Source organism: Meriones unguiculatus, chromosome 21 (genome assembly GCF_030254825.1).
Source record: "Meriones unguiculatus strain TT.TT164.6M chromosome 21, Bangor_MerUng_6.1, whole genome shotgun sequence".
Taxonomy (NCBI): Eukaryota; Metazoa; Chordata; class Mammalia; order Rodentia; family Muridae; genus Meriones; species Meriones unguiculatus.
In genome coordinates, this window is record NC_083368.1 from 17,961,451 (window position 1) to 17,983,851 (window position 22,401).

A 22,401-nucleotide genomic window follows, 5' to 3' on the forward strand; every position below is an offset into this window, starting at 1 on the left:
GAGGGGGCTGAGATCAGAATGTAAAGTGAAATAATAAACAAATTAAAGAGAAAAGTTAGGGTGTTCTCCTACACCTGTGGTCACTGAGGCATGGAGGCTCGAGGTGTCCTCTCCATAGCTGCTGGAGGGTGCTGGTGTTGCTTATCTGCATGTGCTGGACCGTTGTGCTTCACTTATAAACTGCAGAAAGGCGGGCATGAGGTGAGCTGCTCTGGATCCTTGGAAACACCTACTCAGGGCCTTACTCTTGCGCAATAGACTTCAGCCCAGCTGGACACCCCTGCCAACACAATCTTGGTCTGGTTTGACAAGGCGTGGTTGTTGGCTCGTGAGAACATATCCTGGGCACACATCAATGTGTGGGTTCATATCAATCCGTGTATCTTCCTTTCTCTAATCAAAATGCAGAGAAACATTGCAGGCATTCAGAGGCTGAGCAGGAGGACTGGTGCTTTGATCTGAAGCCCCGGTACATTATTAGCACTTGGCTCACTCTTTCATTCATCCCCCCTTTCCCCACTTTTTTTTTTTTTTTTTTTTAGAAGAAGCTGCCTGTACATTTTTTTTTTCCACTGAGAATGACAAATGGGCTTGGTGTTTCCCACTCCTGGATTTTGCATGCTCTGTGAATGCACTTTCATTTTCCAATTTTCAGATATAACAAGCCCAGATGTATGTGAGTGAGAAGGTGCAAACATCCCAATGAGCACAATTTTCCTGGAGAGAATTCTGCAATACATATGGTGTTCGACTTGAGGGGCAAACAGGCAAGAGACAAAGATGGTGCTCCCTCTCTCATTAAGAATAAGTCACAATTTGTTCAATAAAAAAAACCCCAAAGAAAGAAAGAAAGAAAGAAAGAAAGAAAGAAACAAACAAACAAACAAACAAACCCCATGTTATTTTGATCCACCCTATTAGGAACCTACTAGAAGTAGGGTCCGTTTTGGTGGCCAAGCCATGGGCGTGTCTCTGTAGCATTTGCAACTGTTTTGCTCCTTGAGGAACCATCCGAGTGCCCTTAAAAATACAGGCAGCAGTGACAGGTCAGTTAACCTGGCCCGAAGCCCTCCTGAAGCATGTAAGTGCCAGCAGGTACCAGTATCAGTGACTGGAACCCTGAATGTTGTGGCTGCTTTCCAGCAAGGGCTTCCCCGCGAACGGCATTTAAAGTGATTTGTCCAGTTGCCGGGACGTGGGCGTGAGAGCCACATGCGTTATAAGGGTGAGGCAAGGGCTGGTGTTTTTGTTTTTGTTCTGAGAAGGCGAAGGCATGGGCTTCCTACTCTCGGGCCATTGAGACGTAATTCATGACGGAGGGTCAGAACTCCTGTGCATAATCAGGTGGGGAACGGCTCAGCAAGGCTGATGTAAGCGGTTGAGAGACCAGAATTTTTTTTTTTTCTAGATCTAAATAGGCAAGAAGAATGTGGCAGTAGCAGTGTCTGAGCGTGTACACAAGTGTTCGTGAGGTCGTGAGGGTGTGTAGGTGTGAGCGTGTGAGTGCTCCAGTGAGCAGGCATGCTCACCCCTGGGGGCACAAATGGAAGCACACAGTTGACACTGAGTGACATCTTCTGTCCTTCTCCACCGTGAACCTGGAATTCACAGGCTCAGCCAGACAGGCTGCTCAGAGAGGCCCTGGGAGCTGCTGGTCTCTGCCTTGGCCCCCTCAGCACTCAGCGTGCACCCTCCCACGCTGGCTTTTCATGTGGTTGCTGTGGATCTGAGCGCAAGTGAAGACACCTGCACAGCAAGCACATTGTCACTGAGCCATATATGGATGGAGATGGATGAAGGCAACAGGATATGCTTGTGTGAAAGTGAACTGTGGTGAGCCTTGGTGAATTCCTAGTGGTGAAAAGATAATTGCAATGCTTGTAAATAGGCACCATCTGTTTTAGTGTTATTATTAGAAATGAAAAAAACATTTCCTATCATTCATGTGATTTACCATTTTTTGAGCAGGATCAAGATGAAAGACTTTTAGTTGCATTTACAGGGATCAAATTAAGTTGATATTAAATCCATTTAGTAACGCCAGGACTGATTCGGGGCTTTGCTTAATGCTTGGAGTCATGCGAAACAAACACCATGAATGATGACAGGGTGCCATGACATGTTTTCTGTCAGAGTTCTATATTGCTGTGAATTATACAGACAACTTCTATGCGTCTGATGAGAGAAAGAATCTCGAAGTTGGTGATTGGCATGACTGGAGATAGAAAAAGAGGAGAAAGCTGAAAGGTGAATAGTTAAAGATGATAGTTTGTGCAGGGTCTTTCTTTTTTTGCTAGCATTTGGCAGAGAGAGAGGGAGAGAGAGAGAGAGAGAGAGAGAGAGAGAGAGAGAGAGAGAGAGAGAGGTTAAGCAAGAGAGAGAAAGAGAAGGGGGAGATAGAAAGACCTGGAGGGGACAGGAGCTCCACAAGGAGAGCAACAGAACCAAAAAAATCTGGGCACAGGGGTCTTTTTCGAGACTAATACTCCAACCAAGGACCATTCATGGAGATAAGCTAAAACCCCTGCACAGATGTAGCCCATGGCAGTTCAGTGTCCAAGTGGGTTCCATAATAATGGGAAGAGGGACTGTCTCTGACATGAACTAATTGGCCTGCTCTTTGACCACCTCCCCCTGAGGGGGGAGCAGCCTAACTAGGCCACAGAGGAACACGATGCAGCCACTGCTTATGAGACCTGATAGACTAGGATCAGAAGGAAGGAGATGAAGACCTCCCCTATCAGTGGACTTGGGGAGGAGCATTCGTAGAGAAGGGGGAAGTAGGGTGGGGTTGGGAGGGGAGGAGGGAGGAAGCTATGGGGAGGATACAAAGTGAATAAAGCATAATTAATAAAAATTAAAATAAAAATATTAAAAAAAGAAAAAAATTAAAAAAGAGAGAGAGAAAGAGACTGGACTTTCAAACAACAACCCCTACAGTGCCATCATCATCATCATCACCTTTAACAACAGACAAATCCTCAAATCTAACACACAAAGAGCCAACATTATAGAGGATGTGGAACATTTTTTTTTCTCTTTTGGCTTTGCTCCGGGTTTCTCTCTTGAATACCTGAAATTGAGGCCACTGATTATGTTATTTATAAGCTGGGGTCTGTGAGAACATGCTCATCCCTGGCTCAGGTATTAAAAATGTCCGTGAGGTGATGTGAAACCGAATGTGCGGCAACCGGTTAAAAATCATCAAGATATTCAAAGATGCACAGATCTTGGGGTGACTTGGCCAGCTGCTCTCTGTAGGCAGGGGATTTGATGAACAAGTCTTAGACCCCAGGGACAGCTTCTTGGCAGTGTTGATTGCAACAGTTCTGGTCGATTACACAAAGGGCAGTAAGAAGACTCTTGTTGAACATGGTAGACCAGGAAGATGGCACACCCTCCTTCTCTGAGGACTTTACGTAACATATTCCTAAGAGCCTTGAAATAAATTGTGTGCTCTTTTCCAGCTCAACCTAGCTTTCTTGCTGTTTCCTCATTCTGTTTCTTGCTTGATCCATGTCAAATCTTATCCAATAGCAGTTTCTGTGATGTTGGAAACATTCTACTTTCTAACTAAAATTTACACTTTTATTTGTGTGTATGTGTGTGTCACAATGCCTATGTGGAGGTCAGAAGACAACTCATGGGGATCAGTTCTCTCCTGGTACCATGTAGGTTCCAGGGACCAAACTCAGATCATTAGCTTTGGTGACAATCATGTTTGCCTTCTAAGCCATCTCTCAGCTTCCATCTTTTAAAAAAAATGTTAGTGAATACTCAGTTCTGCACTGTCCAAAATGGTAAGTCACTAGCCTCACGTGTCTATGGGATACTTGGAATGTAACCAGGGTGACCACTTTGGAAATGAACCATATTTCAGCTTAATAAATTTGAATTTAAACAGCCAGTCCCTGGTCTAAGTGCTTGGAACTGGAAGAGAGTTTTAACTAAATATTTAAGGTGAGTCAGCCATAGGAGGATTTCAAAGGACAGCTGACAGTGGGGTGCAAGGAGGGACTGTGGGGAGGACACTGAACAGGATTAGAACAGAGGAGGCTTTTGTAATACTCTCAGTCAGCGAAGAAGGAAAAGCGTTAGAGTTCCATGAGGTGCGAGAGTTTCAGGGATGCACGTACACACATATCCCACACAAACACACCCATTTATAGACACACACAACACATGCGTACACACCCCACACACGTGTACATATTTATACACCATTATTATTTTCCTCAGGGATCTCTGAAAAATGAGAAAGGGGAACAAGAAAGTAAAGAGTATTCTATTCACCTAAACACAAGCACTCAAGTGTTGTAGGGGATTCAGAAAATGATGGGTTGCAGAGACTGTGTTGAAAGGTGAGAGCATTAAAAAAAAAAAAAAGAAAGAAAAAGAAAAAGAAAATAGATGGTGTTTATATGAAAAAACTTCTTTGAAAAAGGTGGTCCTGGTCTTTTTCTGATTTGGATGGGCAGGATCAAGGCAGCAGGCAGATCAGGTCAATCACATAAGGAGGAAAAACCCGTCTTGGGTTGAGGTTAAAAATAACCAGCACCTGCTGTTTGTTACAAGGGCTGGCAAGCTTGTCCTAGTTGGTGCAAATAACAATGCAATGTGATAATCTGATGAAGATCTAAGGATGTGCCCAGAGAGGCAGAGGCACAGAGACAGTCAGCCTCCCAACAGGGAGAGATCCTTGTGAGCTAGGGTGGCCAGGCGGTGATGGGGCCAGGGCTGAGCAGAAAGTGGAAAATGAAGGAAGATCCCCAGAAGTGACGCTTGGCCCAGGGGATGAACAAAGGCAGGAGACACAGGTTATCGAGGTAGGGGAGGAAGATGTAGTTTCTTCACAAGAAGAGAGGTGCTAAAATAGTCTTGTGTGGCCTGAGGGAGGAGTTACCTGTGGCAAGGTGAGGTTCTTTGAAAGAACCTGGCAAAGGCTGTTCAGACCTTATCTCATTGTCCCAAGCAGTTCTGACAGCTCTGGTGTGCCTGTGAGAGCAGGCTCTGACTTTCATTCTCTATGTAAATTGCCACCCAGACCAGGCTGACATTTCAGATGGGGCTTAAGAGATTAACCCAACATCTTCTTTATGCAACTTCCCAGAGCAATTGAAAGAAGGATTCGGAAACCATGGTTACTATAGAAGGCTAAAATTAAGATCAAAGGTGATGATTTAAAATCCAAAGCAATAGAATAGGTTTGAATTACAGCCGGCGTTTATGCATTGTGTGGCTTATCTGCTTATCTTTGGCAAATGCATCTCTTTTTGGAGCATATCAGCAGACAGCACAGTGGTTCCAGCAGCCCTGAGATTTAGTGCAGAACCCTGAGTCCCAGGCAGCAACACAGAGTCCTGCCGGGCTCAGACATGAAAAGAAATCAGCTTTAGAATATGTGTGACTTTTTCGTTTCATTTTGTTCTGTTTTTTTTTTAAGGCACATTCATCACCCAGCCTGATGATTCTTGTTGCCTTGGTGGGTTGGTTTGGTTTGTGGGAATATCTTAGATTCTATTGGCAAACATACTTTCTCTTAAAAGTCCCCCTCCCCCCACCCGGAAGAGGTTTAAAAATAAAGGTTTCTTATAAGATATGGCTCTTCAAGCTGTTCTTTTGAACAGAGACTCCTATCTTGTCCTCATAACGACAGTGAAGGCTGCTGTACGTCTCCTAGAATAGGTAACAGAATACTGTAGGATGAATTCCTGTTGGGCTATCCTGCAAATGTGGTCAGAGGCAGAAAGGAGGTGTTTGGCGCCTCCATTCTGCACGAACAGAGCAGTTCCAAACATGGAACCCTCGTTCTTTGGAGAGTGGGATGGGAGGTACCCTGTAAGTTTCAACTATGGACCCTCTTTCCTTCGGTACTGGCATGTGGTGATAACTACATTCCCTGTAATTTGTCAATAAGGGACCTCCCTGTGCATCAGAAACCAGTCCCAAGAAAGACTCCCAAGGGCATGGAACAGGGTAGAAGGGGCACTGGAAAAAGGAGAGAGGGCCCAACTGGGGCCTTTGGACAAAGCACTGTGATTAGAACATCAAAATGTATGTATTTAGTTTCCCCCACATCCCTAGTCACGTGGTCTTCTTATCTTTCTGAGAATTTGTATGTGTGTGTGTGTGTGTGTGACTGTGTGTATGAAAAATACCCTTTCAGACAAGTACATAGAACATAAGTGCACAGTCTAACAAGTAGCTATGTATTGAACACATAACATTGTAGCTATGTGTGATCCCTGGCCAGGTCAAGTGTTAGCACACTACATTGCTAGCAGCCTAGAAACTCCTAGCTCCTTACCAGTCACAGGTCAACTTTTCTCCTGGAGTAACCATTATCTTGACTTTCATGACAGCCCCCTTTCTGGATTGCCTCGTGGGGGACGCAAGCCGTGTCCATATCTCCAAAACACACCGAGTCCAGTTTCGATCTGAATGTATTCTTTGCACTTTCCTTCTTTCACTAAGCCACGTACATTCACATTAATGTGGCCGTCTACGGCTGCTTCATTCCCCCTGCTGTATATAATCCCGTGTCTTTGTGATTGCTTCTCTTTCCTTTTGAGATCATAGAATTCCCAGAAGCTGCTGTCTGTTAGTGGTGGCCATGCTGATGAGTGAATGAATTGAAGTTCAGATGTAAGCATTCTAGATCACAATGAAGATCAGTCATGGAGAAAGTTATCGATTCCTCTCCAAACAAGACAGCATCCTCAATAGACAGGAGGCTCGTGTCGATCATGTGGAGAGAAGCCTAAGGGACTGTGCTGGCCACTCATGAATGCCCAATTTGTCCCCCTTTAAAAACAATTCCTTGTATTATTGCGCTAAGGTTAACAAATTCTTGTTGGTGGAACATATTAATTCTGCAGACTCACTGTAAAAATCCTCCATTGTTGTGTGCATTGCTTTCTCTCACGTTGATACAATCAGCCGGGAGGTGACAGCATTAAGTACCCTCATTTTATCTCAGGTTTAGGCTTTAGAAACGATTGTGAACTAAAAGTGGAAAGCAGTTTAATGTATGCACTCATTTATGCTAGCACTGGCAAAGACTGACGCTTAGCACCAGCGTGGCATCTGTCATAACAATAATGATAATTGCTAATGACTGTAACTGCCACAGCAAAACATGCTGTCATCTAGACAGAAAATGATGCTGCTGATGCAGAGTTAGTACCCTGTCTTTTCTGACCATTTTTCTTTCTGTTCAGGAGGCAGAGTGGATGTGTGCTTATTGGCTTTTGCTCTCGTGGCAGGCCTCCATTAGAAGAAGGCAGGGTGCCTTTGACCAGATTTTATCCAGACTCTACCTTCAAAATGAAGATAGTTGCTGTTGCCTTTATGGTCGTGCGCTGTGGTACACGCCTGTAATCCCAGCACTCTGGGAGGTAGAGGCAGGGGGATCTCTGTGAGTTTAAGGCCAGCCTGGTCTGCAGAGTGAGTCCAGGACAGCCAAGGCTACACAGAGAAACCCTGTCTTGAAAAAAGAAAAGAGCTGGTTGTCTTGGGCACAGGATAATTTTGGACCGTTGACTATAACATGTGCTGTAGGGGAGGACAGAGCTATGGCTTCCAGTTCTCCTTGGCATCTGTTATGACAACATCCATAAACATGCCTTAATCAAACATCACAAAGCAATCAGAAATGGCTTACTAATGGAAAATACTTCAGTGATTTCTTCTTAAGCCCAGAATCATGTATATACAGTCTGCTTGGCATCTTCTTTGATTATTCTGACTTTCTGTGGATGTCTCATTGGTCCTTCTTCAATATATCATGCCGAATGACCATCTGCCTGGTTTGCTAGGGACAGGTTTAATTTATGTTGCCCCTGCAGCACCAATAGTATAACTTATGTCCAAATGTGTGCCCATTTGGACAAAAATGACGGAGCCATCCTACCTAAAAGGAACTCATGCCTTTCCCCATGTAGCCTTCCTCTGCTTCCCTAAGCTTACTGCTCCATGGATACTCTTCTTCCCAGTCACCAGCCAATCAACTTCCCAGTGGCTAAAACTACAGGAGACAAATGAGCCCCTCCCATGAATCCTGGGGAGTGTACCTCAGAATCCTTTCTTAAACCAAGCTCTTCCTTGCTACCTGTTTCTCTATATACCATTCTCTCCTTCTTGGGCTACTCACTACAGCCTTCCTTTGAGTGACTTTACATTTAGTCTTATTCTCTCAAACTTGGTTTCTGTTCAAACTTCTTTTCTGAGCCTCAGTGGGATCATACAACCTCCATTGAAATTCTCGCAATCATTTCTTGTTGCTCTTGAATGAAATCCTTGGCCCACCGGGCCCACCAGGGAAAGTGGGCCTCTGTCCACTTTCTTGGTACTCCTCATGGAATCCTTGCTCTTACAAGTGCTGGGTTCCTCAGGAAATACCATGTCCAGGTATGGCCTGCTTCTTTGCTATTGGAGCACTGATTACCATTTACTTGAGTTGTTTTTCACAGAGTCTACGCTAGTTGGTGGAGCTGTGTCCATTTGCTCATCATCACAGCCCAGCACTTGACTCTGCAGGACACATTACTTCTGCTCAGAAAAGAGTCACCGGCCAAGCAAATGGCTGACATTCACTATGGGGTACCTGGGCTCAGAAAATGAGGGAATTCCCTCTGTGCTGTTGGGTCACACTTCTCTTGCCTTTCACAATAAATTCTTTAGGCTACTCATTTGATATATACGTTATGAATTTCATTTGCTACATGACAAAGTTTATTTGAAGGAAAAATTAAGTGTCAGTAATTCAAAATAAAACGTTTGCTAGTCTAAAGGTGCAGGTAACACAGCTTAAGGATCAGGAGGAAGTCAGGTGTGGTGGTGCACACCTTAATCCCAGCATTCTAGCAGAGGTGGATCTCTGTGAGTTCAAGGCCAGCCTGGTCTACAACGTGAGTCCAGGACAGCCAGGGCTACACAAAGAAACTCTGTCTTGAAAATAACCCAAACCCAAACCCAAACCAAAACCAAATCAAACAAACAAAGAATGAAGATGAATTGGTAAATGCAACCGTCCCTGGCCAGGGTTTTGGGACTTTCCTAAGGGAAAACTTCTCAGCACCTAGTGTAAGCCTGTCACGGGCTGAACGTGCATGGCTCTACAGTACCTACTGCAGCATTAACCCATCTGATCTCTCAAGCGGAAGGCGGGAAGCACTGTCTCGCTTCGCCGTTTGTGTCTTCTGCCTGGCTCAAGACACGACATTTAAGAAAAGAATGCTAAGCAAGGACGCTCCGGATTGAAAGACCCATTTTTTCCCTTCTTTTTCAAGTTTTATTTTTTTACTTTTAATTCAAATATAATTACGTCATTTTGCTCATTCTCTTTTCTCCTTCCAGCCTCTCCTGCGTCATTTCCCCTACCTCCTCCCACATCTCCCTCCCTCTCAAATCCCTGGTCTCTGTTTTGATTATTACTTACATATATTTGCGTGTTCTACATGTAGATGCAGCCTTCTGAATCTGTTTAGTGTTGCTTGTAGGCGTATGACTTCAGGACTGACCATTTTTTGGTATTGGATACCCAGTTAGGGATTCATCTGTGGGGAAGGCTAGTTCTCCCTCTCTCAGAAGCCATTAGTTGCCTGTAGGTCTTTGTCTAGAGGTGGGCCTGCCGGAGTTCCTCCTTCCACATTACTGGTCCCATTAGTTGTCACTGTGAGGGGCTTGTTTAGGGGGCTATCTTGTCGCACCTGGGTCATTTCTAGAAGATATAGTCTTACAGAATTCTTCCCAGTCTTCTGGCTCTGAGCAGGTTTTCTGGCCACTGTTGGTATACTGTTCTTTGGGAATGTATACAATTTACCCTTGTTCATTCAAATGCTGATTTCTCTAACCCACCATCTGTTTTCAGATAGTATTTTCAGGTAGTATTCCGGACATTTTATTGTGATGTTCATTCTAAGCATCACCTGTCTCAAGTTTGTGTAAACATGTCACCATTTGTTCTCTATATTGTCAATTGAATAACCAGCCCCAATGCTGTGCAATGGAGAGGATAGGGTGGGACACCCTGGTCCGGAGGGGAGGGGTAGGAAGCAGGGGAGTAAGAGTAGAGAATCCGCAGGAGAGGACTTGGAACCATGTGGAGAGATGGACTGGACCTAAGATAATGACTAAAAGCAAGTATAATGGGTGAAATCTGAATGGAAGGAAACTATGTGGGCTTGGAGGTTTAGGATTGCCCAGCACTGTGCTCTAGGTTAACTAAATAAATCCTAGTCTCTGTGTGGTGATTTGGGTATACAGCTGGTTTAGGACTAACCGTTGCTTAATTAAAAGATATGTCAACAATAAATATTAATATCTACAACAGGCCACTCTTCCGAGATGTTCCCTAAGCCTTTGAGGCAGAAGTTGTTTTGTTCATGTATCAATTGAGGCTGGACACCCGGTGATCAGTTTCTCTGTATTGTGACCAGTTGTGGTTTTCTGTGAGAAGACCCATATTTTATGTTTGTTAAAGCTTTTCTTTCTTTTTAGAAAAAGAGTGATCTTTTATTTTCATTCATGGGTGTGCTTATGTGGCTGCATGCTCCTGTGGGGGAGCCCATGAGATCTGAAGAGCTGAGGTTCCAGGCAGCCTCCCAAACAAACAGACAAACAAACACCCTCCCCCCAAAAAAAAACCCACAACTAACAAACAAAACGCATATGACCACATAGGCATACTTTCAGGTACTGGGCTATAAGAAGGTCAGTCATAAGAATAAACCCCAGGTCTGGATTGTCCAGTGCCCCTGATATTGGTGTTGAGCAAGCCAATCTTGCCACCCACCTGAAAATTTTTGACATGGGAGTAATAAACAATATTAACACATCTTTCATACTGAAATTGGGCTTAGTGGGATCAAATGGAGAAATGAGGAGAAAAAAAGAATCTGATGGTACTTTGATTTTTCTAGCAGATATTTAATATAGTACCATTTTGGATAACTTGGGGACTCTGGTTCCTGCAGGCCATTGACATAGTGTGTTGTCTATGCTTCTTCATCCCCATCAGAGGAAGAGTGTGGCCAAAGGGGACAAATAGGCTGACTCAGAACTCCATTGCTCTTGTGTGAACTTATCAGCCACCTTTTCTTCTTTGGCTTGGGTGGAGTACAAGGATAGGAATGAGGCAATGTCCCAACCACCTCAGTAAATTCTTACACTGAACGCAAGAAGAGACTAGGGACCACAGTCTCCTCTCAAGGGTAGCCATTTGTGATTAAATGCCAGCTGTCCACCAGTGTGTTCAGCAAGAGCAAACATTCAAACGATTCAATAATGAGTCTCTGCTTGGGCTTCTGGTCTGTGAGTGTGTGTGGGTAGAGGAAGTGCAAAGACAGGAAAGACAAATATCTGGCTGAGACATCTTTTATAGCTCACATAGGGTGTCCAGGCTGGCAGATTCATTCTCTTCTTTCTGCTGCTACTGACTTTCTTCTTTTTGCCACTCCATCAGTACCAGCATCAGCTCTGCCTTCATCATCAAACCATGATCATGGCAACAAGCTATTAGCAGCAGTACCATTAAATCTTGGTTCTTTTCGTTTCTATGACGAGGTCTCATTTTGCCCAGCTGGCCTGGCACTCACTACATAAGCCACATAAGCTGAAGATGATTCTGAGTTCTTCCCCTTGCGTGCTTTAGAGCATTGGGATTATAGGTGTGCACCACCACGCCCAGTGCAATGCTGGGATCGAACTCAGGACTTTGTGCATGCTATGCAAGCACTCCTCCAACTGAGGCAGGCATTAGGCTAAATAACGTCTTCATAAGAGTTTGGAAAGCTTCTGCGTTCTTTTGTCAGTCAGGCAGTTTGAAGATTTTGTTTTTGATTCTGTCTCCGTCTCTCTCTTTGTGTCAGTTGGACAGGTTGGAGGAGGATTTGGAACTGGAACTAATAATTTGAGAGTTGGGGCCCCAGTGAGTTTTTCTGTGTTTACATGGCAAGGAAACACAAATGGTGTTTTGATGTCTAAGATCAAAGTGTTGGCAGGGTCAGGATATTTCTGAGGGTTGAGGTGAAGAAGCTGTCCCATGCCTATTCATAGCTTCTGTGGGTTTGCTAACAGTCTCTGACTTTCTTTGGTTTGTAGAGGCATTGTCTTTATCGGTCCCTTCATCTTTACATGTTTTTCTCTATATATGTGTCTGTCCAGATGCCTCTCATTCTACCTTTTTGGATTCTACAGAAATGATCCCATGTCTACTATAAAGACAATAAGTTCACCTTCTGGGGTTCTGGGGTACTGAGGTACTGGAGTTAGGATTTACTGTTTTCTTGGTGCTAAATCCTCAGCAGGTCATAATACAAATTAAATTGTCAGGAAAAACAATGCAGAAGAAGCTGAGAACTGATAGAAAGAGAGGAGAGTGTCTAAAACATGCCTAATGCATGAGGCACACTGTGTGCCTAAGGAGGGCTGAGCTCTGGCAGTTGAAGAACAGAAGACAAAGGGTTGAGCTCAGGATTGGTGACAGTGAGTCTTCCTCAGGCAGCCTTTCATTATTCATTCCACCGCCCAGCATGACAGCTGCATTGTAAATGTTTTGTTCATACCGAATGAAAGCAAAACTAATTGTATGCACATAACCTTGATTCTAGAACTATCAATAGAATTTAACCCATTTCTGATTTTTTCATATTAAAACTATTTAGATGTTCACATCGAAGAACTTAATGGGTATGCATCCTGAGACAAACCAAGGCTCTCACTTAGTAGACACTAAAGGGAAAATGATCACACTGGCCAAGGCAGCACATATTGTGATTATGAGATTTGGATTTGGGTTTCCCAGCATCTAGAAATTGCTTATATATTAAACGCAATTTTGGGATAATGCAATCTTTTTCTTAATCAGTTTAGTAATCCTCAGAGATCAAGATCTATTTGAGGATTCTTTGGATAAATTATGGTAAAATACTTACCCCTAACCGAAGGAGTTTTATCTGGACTTAATAATTCAAAAGATGTAATGCATTTATTTAAGCTATTTATGAATAACTTATTCCAAAACTGATTCTAACTCGTCTGAGTGAAATCATTGTCTACGGCAGCAGGTATCTAAATGACTTAAATTTCACTTAACTTAGGCAGCTTCTCCAGCTCTTGTTCTCCATGTAAAACTTGCAGGAGTAATAGCCATATGACAGGCAGAGCTGGTGTTTTTTTTTTTTTTTTCCCCACCAGGGACTGCGGTATTTCCTGCACTGTCAGTCTTATACATTTTAACACTGCCTGCAACAGGCTTTAATTACCCATAAACGCACCACCTGTCTCCTATTTAGTGCTTAATCATGAAGCATGTCATAGTTGACTGTGCAATGAGATTGAGATACTATGCTGAGCTGCAGAGTCACAGAATCTACAGAAGAGAGTCCAGAGTTCAGCTAACACAATGGGGCTGGTGTCCTATTCCCTGAGGGCTATGTTAGTGGAATCCAGGCTGAAAACTAGCTCAGATCAGAGAAGAGATGAGTTTGAGAAAAAAAGGAGTTTGGCTGTTGCCTAAAAAGGCTCATAGGAAGGAGAAGACAGAACTTCTCTCGCTGATGGTTTCCCTGGGAGACCATGAAGCCTGGCTGAAGGAAAGGTTTTCCACTTTGGAAGATTCTGTGCAGCCTCAGAAACCTCTCCGTGCACTGCAGTCTGGGCTGCGTGAGGCTGTGGCTGTGTGCCCCGGGAAGAAGAGAAAATCAGGGCAGGAAGAAACTGAAGACAGAAAGAAGGTAGGTGAGGGAGTATGTAGGTCAATTCTGCCCTTCCGTGGTGACTTGTAGATTGGAGAGGACCTCAAGAAGACTGTGAGGTGACAACTGTCTGCCTCATCAAAGACAGTGATAAGCTGCCATTGAGAAAGGTTACATATTCATTTTAGTCTTTTGGAGTCTTTTAGCTATTTTGGAGTCCTAAATGCTTCCATGTCTTGTAGCTTTGTACCCTCACATTAGGTGACTGGCTGCTCCCCTTGGTGGTTGAGCCTAAGGTTTTCTAGGAAGCTCTCAGATGCTCTCAGTGTGGCAGTGTCACTCATAGTCCTTGCATGGGTGAAGACATGAACCTGTGATAAGCAGCCCGTTAGAGGTGCCCTCTGAATAGCAAACTGAGGTCAACACACAGACACACAGTACTGGGCCATCCCCTAGGGTACAAAAAAACCTTACTTGGAGTCCTGCATAGAACTCTCCTGCTTCCAAGGATTAGGCCGGGTGCTGGATACAGGAGACTGGCCTAGACGTGATGGCGGGGGAAGGGCTGTTAGCTGTCAACTGCTGTGTAACATTGATGTCACAACCCTAGTGACTACATACACACACACATTTGTTACCTTAGTTTCTGTAAGTCAGGAAATGGTCAGGGTTTTCTGCCTTCAGTGTCTCAGTATCTTTCCTGAGCCAATAATCAAGAAATTGGTCAGGGCTGATTTCTCATTTAAAAGCTCAACCACGTTGTTAGCAAGAGTCACTTCTTTGAGGACCGCTGGATAAGACAGCCTCAGTTCCTAGCCAAGATGTCAACATCAGTTCCTTGCAATAAAGTCCTCCTTAACATGACATATGACTTCATTAAAAACTGTGAGCCAAAAAGAAAATACAGAGACTGTTATCAAGACAGAAGCCACAATCTTATCTAACTTCCTCGTGGAAGCAGCATCTCATACTTTCTGCCACATTCTATTAGGCAGAAGCAAGTCACTGTTTTCAGTGACTTGAGTACAGCAAGTCTCAGCTGTGCTCAGAACATTACAAACGGACAGAGTTCCAGTAGACGGGAATGCTGGGGTTGTCTTGAGGCTGCTGCCACAAGAAAAAGGGCAGGATGGCTGCCATCTGCTGCTTTTTTTCTGGTTGCCGTCCGTTCATCCTTCTAGCAATTATGTCTAGATTCTCCTTTGAGAGACAGCTTCTTTTTCTCCTCCTTCTACTTCTTGTTCTTTGCCAAAGGATTTCTAGAAGTTCCAGAGTAGACATATGACTTAAGGCAGCTGGCCAGGATATCACCTATCTGGGCTCACTGTGATTGGTATACACACGACCTATCAAGAGCTGGAGAAACTTCCTTGGAAATCCTGGAAAAATATGCTCTATATTTTAGAGTGACAGGGAAAAAAAATAATCAAACAAAAAGCTAGTGAGGGCTTAGGAGCTGAATGTACTGCTCTTATCGGTAACAGTGTGGAGTCGAGACTGGAGATGACAGTGTGGAGGAGAGATACTGAGTCCTGATGCCACTGTCTTGAGGGCTTTGAGTTCAGTGATAGCTTTAGTGAATCATTGCTAGAGTGCTCCATCCAGCCTGAGTCAAGTTTTCTGTGACCTGGAATTAAACTGTAGCTTACATTTTAATCTTAAAATGTTGACTTTGAACTTCCTATGTAGACTGGTCTGGTCTTGAATTCATGATCCTCCTTGCTTATGTCTCTTAAATGCTTGACTATAAGTATATGACAACATATGGTCTACAGCTCTTTGGAAGACAATTTCTTTGTTCATTAAAAAAAAAATGTGTGTGTGTGTGTGTGTGTGTGTGTGTGTGTGTGCATGTACATGCTTGCCTATGGAAACCAGAAGAGAGCATTGATGTCCTGGTGCTGGAGGTTTTGAGCTACTCCATTGATGCTAAGAACTGAGGTTGGGTCTTCTTTAAGACCAGAAAGTGCTCTTAGCCACTGAGTCATCTTTCTAATCTCCCAAAGCAACCTTTCTGTCTTCTATAATTTTTAAACTTTTTATTGATTCTTCGTGAGTTTCACATTCTTCACCTCAATTCCACTCATCTCCCCATTCCTTTGTGTCCTCCCTCCACCCTTACAACTTCCTCCCCCAAAAGAAAATAAAAAAAATTAATAAAACAAAACAAAGCCTAGAAAACACCCAATCACAGAAGCTGGAGTGTGTCCCAGTGTGTCTCACAGTGTACCCCTCTGTCCACACGTCTTTACTTGTAAATGTTCACTGCAATGAGTCATTGGTTTTGTTCGAGGCCTCTGGCTTCTGCTACTCTATCACTACTGGATCCTTACCAGGACTCCTCTCAGAGATCCTGTTGTTGCCCTGTGTCATGGAGATCCTGCAGCTTTGGGTGTGCAGGACGGGCCCTTTCACACACTCCAGTAGCTCATAGATGAGATAGATGTTGGGGTGAGCATCTAAACGTCCTGGATCTGGGCCTGGTTGTTGGACTCTTCCGTTCAGGTCAAAGTCTGGCATTAATGGATAGGCCCCGAGCTCGGAGCTGAATGACAGACTCATTTCCTCAACTGGGTTCCCTCCTCTCTGCCTGATCTGAGGAAACCACAGACCCTCTAAGGAGTGTCACATAGCCCTCAGGGAGATTAAAGGCCCACCTTTCCCAGATAAGAAACCCTTTCACAGCGTGTACCTGGGGATTCCTAGAAATACTGTCCCTCACGCTCACGAAGTGTTCATGAGCTTTTGACCAATGACCTTCATCCCCACCGCTAACTGGACCTGGGCCCGCCCCAAGCCCTTGGTCATAGGATAATTAAGTACTGTGTTTCCTTCTTAGGATAGGGCTGTGCCGCTGCATGTAAATCAAGTATTCCTTGCACTCCTAGCAATCAAGTGCGTTCACGATCAAAACCTCTCCCACTGCCCAAGGTTTATAAGCTCCAGTTTCCCATGGAATAAATGGGCCAGCATCATCTGCTTCACCAAAGGTCACTGGAGGCTCGTCATTTATTATGGGGAGGGAGGGGAAGGCCTCCCCTTCTCTCAGAAGAATTCATTGCTGGATTCTGGGCTTGACTTCTGGTCAGGCGGTCACATGCTGCTGGCCACAGCAAGCTTTCACCATTCACCAGCCCATCCTGCCCACCTCAGTGTAGGAGCAAGCACCCGGCTGTTCTCGAAGCAGCCGTTCTGTCTGTCTGAACCAAGCCAGGCTCCTGGCTCTTCCTCTCTCAGTTTCGGAGCTCCTAGCCTCTGTTACTGGCTGCTCGCCGCCTGAGCTCTGGAACCTGCATCCTGGCTGTAACCCAATCAGGCCACTAATTTGGCTTTGCAAAAATTTGCAACCTTTCACTGCTAGAACAGTGGCTTTTAAAAGGGTGATAATACTTGTGGAGAAAATTCCTTTCTCCTGCACCCCTAGCTGACCTGGGGATCTTGTGACACAACATCTGGTTGGTAGCTGAGTTGCTCAGGCCGCCAGCTCTCCTGTACTCAAACCACCTGGTAGAGCTCTCCAGCACTGCCCCAGTTAGCTCACCCAATGCTGCAGCTGGCAAGGGACAGGGTCATCTCTTCCACTCCTATGCCCTCGGGGCTGGCTCACCCACACCCACGCCATCAGGGCCGGGTCTACTGTGCTGCCCAGGTGAGGTGCAGGACTACTGGGCTGCAGCTGGTAAAAGGGCAGCTCTCTGGACTGCCTCCGGGGGCAAAGGGGTTGGAGGGACCTCCCCCTTGTCCACACCACTTCATGGCAGATGAGGGGAGGGTCAGCTCTCCTGTGTTCACGTTCTAGGGCAGCTTCCACACGCCTCCTGACCTCCCCTGCCTCCTCTTCTTTCTTCTATCCCCCCAATTTCCCCCCCAAGTCCTCTGCTCATCTGCTCTGTGTGGCATGGCTGCAGGGAGGCCTCTGTGTGTCTATAGCCCGCCGTGTGCCGTGTAGCAGTGGGATGGCCTCGTCTACAATTAAAAAATAATAATTTTGTTGAGAATTTCTTACATGAGTGCACTAATTTACATCATGTCTCCCCCTCTTCCCCTTTAACTCATTCTGTTTCCTCACTGATATCCTTTTCTCTAATCCATGATCTCATCTTCTACTATAGTTATTATTGCTACACACACACACACACACACACACACACACACACACACACACACACACTGAGTTTTAGAGCCATTAGCAAGACACAAGCAAGTGTGTAGTTTAATAAGCCGCCAATATTTAGGCTGTTATTTTTATGATACTGCCAATTAGGACTAAAATCTAGTTCTTGCATATGGTTCACTTCTTTTCAGTGACAAGGCAGGGTTGACACTTACATGGCAATCACTAAAGGAATTGCTGTACAATTTCAAATATTAGTTCTGGCTGTATTTAATAAACACGCTGTATACCTGTGCTGCTACATGCTACAGTAACTTTTTCAATCATGCTGTAAATATCATTGCATAGTAATTCTCTAGCTAAGGCCAGCAGTAATTTATCAACGGCGTATTAAAGAGTATTATATGGTTATTGCCTGTGCCCAGTAGTTTTGGCACTGCGCATAGGTACATACCCAGGAAGGTAAGTGAACCCTTTGTCCTACTGTGAGAGTAGATCATTTTTCAGGGTTTGTGTTTCTAATTTGGTTTTTGGCCATGTGTTCCCTGCTTACCCGACAATGCAAGGAGTGAGCAGGGTAGAAAAATGTGGTTCTGAGGACAAACACATACACGACACGTAATTCAGGAATTTTATTATAGTGCAGTGTTATATGCGCCAACTCAAGATCACGCTAAAAATGTAATAAAGCCAACAATCACGTTAGGACAAGAGGCACATGCTAGAACTATAAGTTCACAGATTTCCCTTTTTAATTTGTAAATGAGGCAGAATATTTTAAATTGGTACCGGTGGTTTTCTAATTGTCATAGATTTGTTTGAGAGAAGAGGGAAATTTGGTGATGAATTTGGGGAAGAGTGGCGTTAAAGGTGTTAATAAGGTGACAGATTTGTTCTCGATCTCGACGTAGACTTTCAAACAGGGAGGAAATATATTATGGAAAGATTAGAAATGTGGACAAAGATAGATTCCAGAGGAACCGGAGGCTGGGTACTATTCAGGGTTACACCATACAAGTAAGAAATGCCTGGATGAAGCTTGACGCTGGAGATGGAAGAGCCTGACACAGATGTGAAGTCGTTCAGAGTTATGGTCTGTCCTATGAAGGGTGTTTTAGTTCACAGGAGCTGCTATAAGAAAATGCCACACACAGAAGTCTATTTCTCACTGGCACTGGCAATTCAGTGTTTGATCAGAGACTGTTCCTTAGAGACGGTGTCTTCTCTGTCCTCACAGGGTGGAGAAGTTGGGGTAGATCCTATCACTTCTGTAATAGGGGTACCCATTCCATTCATGGGACAGAACTCTTATGGCCTAATCACGTCCTAAAGGAGCCAGCTCTTAATATTATCACATTGGGTGAAGAGGGGCTGGTGCTTGGCTCTTCCTTCTTTATAGATGGCTCCTCCTCTACGACCTGTTTCTCACCCTCCTCCACCTCCATCTCCACCTCCTCCTCTGCTTTGATAGCTCTTAAACCAGGGTAAGGGAGAAAAAAACATGAACCAATGAAAGGCCTCAGTGCCAACCAGAGAGGTCTTGGTCTTCTGAGGTGAAACAGTTCCTTTCAGGATAACTCCCATCTCCTCGGGTTACATCTGTAGTTTTGTTTTCTTTTTCTGTTGTACTACAGCTGCTGATTTGTGTGAGTGTGGAGGAAAGCTTCTCTATCCTCATGGTGATGGGGGTTGGGGGGAAGGCGATAGTTGTCCTGACTGTGGGTCCTGGCTGGGTTCGCTTTGCTCTAGGTGTTTTGTCCTGTGTCCTGAAGCATGCTAGCCATGTTTGGTCTTTGAAAATACCCGCTGATTACATTCATCATTTCAGCCACATCCTCTCAATTCAAGGTCCTCTCACACTGCCACCTCTTTGTTCAATTCCCAAGGTTTTGCTGGGGGGTGGTGGTGGTGTTCTCACTGCCTTTTTGGTTCCTTTCTGTGACAAAATAGGAACTTCTATGACTCCTGTATGATTTTACAACTCTTGGGAAACTGAAAACACCCTCTCTCTTTCACACACACTATGTACATATATTATATATAATATAGTATATGATGTATCATATACATACAACGTAAAGCAAGATTGTTACCCTGTGACTAACAAATAGGAGCAGTAAGTGGGTAGAATATCGAGTGTATATAACTGGCCATATCCCAGGCAGAATTGAACAAGTGATATTTAATCTGCGAGATGTACACTTTAAAACCTACCATTTATTTCTGCTTTTTTTGATTTAGTGTTTTGGGACTTAGACTGACCGTGGGTAAATAAAATCCAAGAAGGGAAGCTCTGGATAAGCATTTATACTGTGTTCCAGGATATCCCATACTTGGGAATTGGAAATAAGGTTTGGAGATCAAAGTGGCTGTGGCCCAAGTTGATGGTTACAGAAGATAATGCCATAGACATGGATGAGTTTAAGGAGGGAACACAAGAGGAAGAGGGTCGTATCAAGAGGAAGTGGCAAGAAGCTGAGGAGAAGTGCCTGGGTGGGTCAGAAGAGACCACAGAGCTCTCAATTTCTTTCAGGAGTGAAGCCAAAGCCTGTGGCAGATGCACCCAAAACCCCATGCAAGCTCACCTAGGCATCATCCCTTCAAGTTCACTTTGTCTTTGGATTAATGAAGGAGTACACTGGACAAACTGGGTACAGACTCAGTTTGTATCTCAGTTTGTATACGTGGTAGACTGTCAAAGGAAGGCAACACCAGCCTTAGTTTGAAAGAAGTCTTTGGTTTGGGGACGGCAAATTCTACAGGTCTGCCCTTGGAGTTATTTTAAATTTCAGCTCCTATCATAGCAAAGGAGAAAGCTAGCCCTGGCACCTTGCAATGGCTAAAGAGAAGATCACTTAGAAAGAAAGCAAAAAAAGAGCCTCTAGCCCTGGATGTCTGTGGGTCAGGAGAAAAAGGGCTGCTGTGTAGACGCTGAGGAGAAAAATGAAAAGCAACTCTCAGAGATCACAACAGCTTAGTGCATGCCCGAGCAGTGACTAGAGGGTGGAGTTGTGGGAAGGCAAATTTATGAAAGGCATTAATCAAGGTAAGAGCAGAAGGAAAACGGATGCTTCAGGGCACAGTGAGTGGGGAACAGCAGCACGATGGAAGTCATTAGGAGAGAAGCCCACATGCTCCCTGGCCAGAAAGCTCTTTAGTCAGTGGAGTGTCTGCTTCCAGCCCCTGGGGTGGGATTATCAATCCCAGGCTGATCCTGGCAGAGGCTCTCCCCCCTCAACTCTGCCACGAGGTAGGAGAAGGCCTGTGGAAGACATCGATAATGCTGGTGACCCCCTGTTGGCTGGATAGACCCATGAAGGTCATTTGTCAAGGCAAAAAATAATACCTTCCTGAGATGAGGTGCTTTCCTGAATTTAATACTACACAGTTTTTTTTTTTTTAAGCAGCAAACTTCACAGATTTTATTTCCATCCGTTCACCCCCCTGGCACCCTAGAACTGGAGTGCAGCGCCCGAGTCTCTTAGCTCCTAGGTCAGGATCTTTGGAAAACATGCATTCAATAACAATTTTACGCCTTTGTATTTTCATCTCTGAAGCAAGGATGTTAAAAATAGGACTCAAGGAGGGAATTATGATTGCGTTGGAAAAAAAGCCTCGTGCATAAAACCAAAACATTTGAAAATTGAGCATCTTGTCACTAGGCAATCGTAACACGTTTTGAAGATTTATGACCTAATAAGAATTACCCAGGTATTCTGTGCTGGAAGCTCTCAACAAGCCAGAATATTTTTGAATGGATTAGTAAAAATTATACATAGGAAAAAAACCCGCTGAATCTTAAACAGAGGGCAGGGAACCCCGTGTCATTTTCAGCTAAATCAAGAAACTTCACATTATTTGTTCTTGTTGCTGTGGGTTAGGAAGCCAGGCAATACAACAGGTCACTTAAACAGCAGCACTTAACCTCACACAGCAGGAAGAAAGATACAAACTGATTTTAAAAAGTTTGTTTTGAGACAGGGTCTCCCTGTGTAACTTTGGCCATCGTGGAACTTTCTTTGTGGCTTAGACTGCCACTGATCTCACAAAGATCCACCTGCTTCTGCCTCCCAAGTGCTAGGACTAGGGTCATATATCACTAGACTATGTCATAAACAGTTTTTAGAGAATTACATAGATGATATCATGGAATACTACCCTATTCATCTCTAAATATTTTTGAAGATTTTAATATTTTTTCTATTTTTTTACTTATTAGTTACTTATATATTACTTATATTTACTTATATATTTTTTTACTTATTATTTACTTATAATTTATTTATTTTGTATCCCGGCTGTAGCCCCCTCCCTCATCTCCTCCTAGTCCCACCGTCTCTTTCTCTTCCGCCACAACATCCCTTTCCTAGTCCGCTAATGGGTGAAGTCCTCCTCCCCTACTACCTGACCCTAGCCTAGATTTTAATATTTTATTTTTCCTTGAAAAACAGCCTTTCAGAAATAAAAATATCCACTTGTTTTTCTTGGTATTAGGATAATTTATATTATGCTTTATTTCTCTATGCTTTTTGGAATACTGTCATTTTAGAAAAAAAGAAGGTAAATTGTAAGACAAAATGTTATAGACTT

At 44.1% G+C, this 22,401-nt stretch overlaps 1 protein-coding gene and 1 long non-coding RNA gene across 4 annotated transcripts in view; one reads left to right on the forward strand and one right to left on the reverse strand.

The window, feature by feature from the left end:
* Lhfpl3 (LHFPL tetraspan subfamily member 3) overlaps positions 1 to 22,401 on the reverse strand; it is a 461,755-nt gene that overhangs the window by 67,094 nt on the left and 372,260 nt on the right. The window lies entirely within an intron of this gene.
* LOC132649723 (uncharacterized) overlaps positions 13,484 to 22,401 on the forward strand; it is a 117,048-nt gene continuing 108,130 nt past the window's right edge. Inside the window, exon 1 of the long non-coding RNA XR_009588226.1 lies at positions 13,484 to 13,736. This is a non-coding gene — a long non-coding RNA (uncharacterized LOC132649723). The remainder of the gene's footprint in view (positions 13,737 to 22,401) is intronic.